Source organism: Arvicanthis niloticus, chromosome 6, assembly GCF_011762505.2.
Source record: "Arvicanthis niloticus isolate mArvNil1 chromosome 6, mArvNil1.pat.X, whole genome shotgun sequence".
Classification (NCBI taxonomy): Eukaryota; Metazoa; Chordata; class Mammalia; order Rodentia; family Muridae; genus Arvicanthis; species Arvicanthis niloticus.
In genome coordinates this window covers 34373790-34376206 of record NC_047663.1, presented here as the reverse complement: position 1 = coordinate 34376206, position 2417 = coordinate 34373790, and positions in this window count along the sequence as shown.

The window sequence follows — 2417 nt, the reverse complement described above, 5'->3', positions numbered from 1 at the left end:
TGCTGGGCTCTGCCTGGGCAAAAGACTCCTTAGAGGGATGGGTCGCGTTGATGGCTTTGGATTCATGACTTCAATACCCAGAAGCTCACCTTGAAGGGCGGTTGAGACCGAAACTCATCAGCACCGAGTGCCTCTTGAAACCTTCCTGAGTCCTGGGCTGTGAGGAAGGGCAGGCTGACGGAAGAGAAGCACCCTAGAACGTGATTACAGGAAATAGAAGAGATAAGGCATCATTTCAAGAGAGTGGCCAGCCACACACTACCCTCTCTCCCCCGTTACCAAGTCCATAGAAATAACAGACCTAAGGGGGGGAACCCATGAGCAGACACATTACATACATACAGAGTCCTATTTGAAAGTAAGAAATGGGCCCCTCTGACTGGAAACAGCAGACTTGTAAGAAGACAAACCAGTGGGAATCGTAATCAAAAAACCTTGGAGTAGGGTGTATACCGGAAAGTTCGGCCCACTGCTCCATTCCAGAGAGATAACAGCAGCAGCAGCAGCAGCAGCAGCAGCAGCAGCAGCAATAACACCTCCCTCTTCCCACAATCTCCATCCTTAAAAAATATTAGACAACTATAATAATTGCAATGGTGACATATTAACACAGGATAGGTAGTGATCTAGTAGACCAGTGGATTGGAACATCTAGAAATACCCAATTTATGGTTAAGTGGCAAAAGCAGTTATCAGAAGTCAGCAGAGAAATGACATCACTATTAAGAGGACTTGCTGGGTGTGGTGGTGCACATCTTTAATCCCAGTACTTGGGAGGTAGAGGCAGGTGGATCTCTATGAGTTTGAGGTCAGCCTGGTCTACATAGTGAGCTCCAGGTTAGCCAAGGGCCACATAGTGAGGTCCTGTCTCAAAAAAAAAAAAAAAAAAAAGAAGTTTGAAACAATTTGTTGTTTATGTGAAAAGAAATTTTTATATCTTCCTGTTTACATGCACAAAAATTTAAGATGAACTAAAAACCTAATTTTTTTTTTTTAAAGAAAGGCTAAGGTTTTATAAGCATACACAAGAAATACATTTATTACCTTAAAGAGGACAGAGACGAAAATCAAGGTCTGAAAGAGAAGATTGTCAGACTTGACGACTTGAAAATGGTGTGGAAAATAAATGAAGAGCAATCGTGAAGAAAACGGTCACACCATACAAAAGCGTGGAAGAGTTAGAGTTTATTCAGGACACAAACAGATTTTAAAAATCAATAAAAAAAAAAAGAGTGCCAATTCAAGAGAAAAAAATGGACAAAACCAGGCAGAAAACTGACGGTGGGTTGCAATGCAAATAAAAATATGCCTATTCTCACTGTTAATTCAAGGAATGAAACTGAGCCATTATTATGTGATCCCATGTGATCCCATTTTATTTCTGCAAAACCAAACCAAACCAAATTGGAGACCAGTTTGGAAATATCTATGGAATGAAATTTCAGAACAGTACCTCAGAGGCAGGGGTTATGAAATGGAATATCTCCTCCTCTTAAAACAATTAAAATGCACAAAAGCAAGGCTCAGTGGTTGAGTGGTTGCCTAGCGTATGACGGGCCAGTTCAATCCGCACACAAGTGTGGAGTCCGTGTGGCCAGTTTATACCAGAAATAAGTGTGAGTGTACAAAAGAGGCCTCCTACTCATTGCTTTCAATAATGGGAACATGTCAGCTTGTATTAAGAGAAAACTTAATCCCATAAAAGCCTCATAGCCCAGTGAAGAAAAATGTAGCAGTTCAAATATAGATGTAATAAGTCAAAGGACTTTTGGCAAAACTGTGAATTCATATGTGCAAGGCAGGTGTTCTACACCCGAGCCAGGGCCCTAGGGGTACTGTCACTTACAAAACAATTTGAAAAGTGACATGTTTTTAAAACATTTTCATTAATTCTTTGAGGCATTCATATACTGTAGTTTGATTATATGTATGTACCCTTCCCTCAACTCCTCTCATCTCCATAGTTCTTTCCTTAACCACCCAACTTAGTGTGCATCTCTCTCTTTGATACATCTTGAGTTGAGTTTATACTGTTTACATACTCCTGGGTGTGGGGCCATCCACAGAGCATGTTCTACCTACCAGGAGCCACACCCTTAATGAAAACCAACTCCCCTGTAGAGGGTGGTTCTGATGCTTTGATTTAATTGGGAATCTGTGTTCACTGACGTTGAAGGTCCTTGCCCCTAATTGGTTTTTGATCTATCAATAAAGATGCCAGTGGCTAATGGCTCAGTAGAAAGACAGAGGCAGGACTTCCAGGTTCCTGCAGGCTAGGAGAGAGGAGAGGGTAGGAGGGAGCGAATTGAGATACTTCAGGGAGAAAGATGGAACAGACTCTGAGCTGTAGGGGAGATCTTCCAAAATGTAGTCGAGAAAGGAACACGGCCCACAGAAGGGCAGCCTGAAAGTGTCTT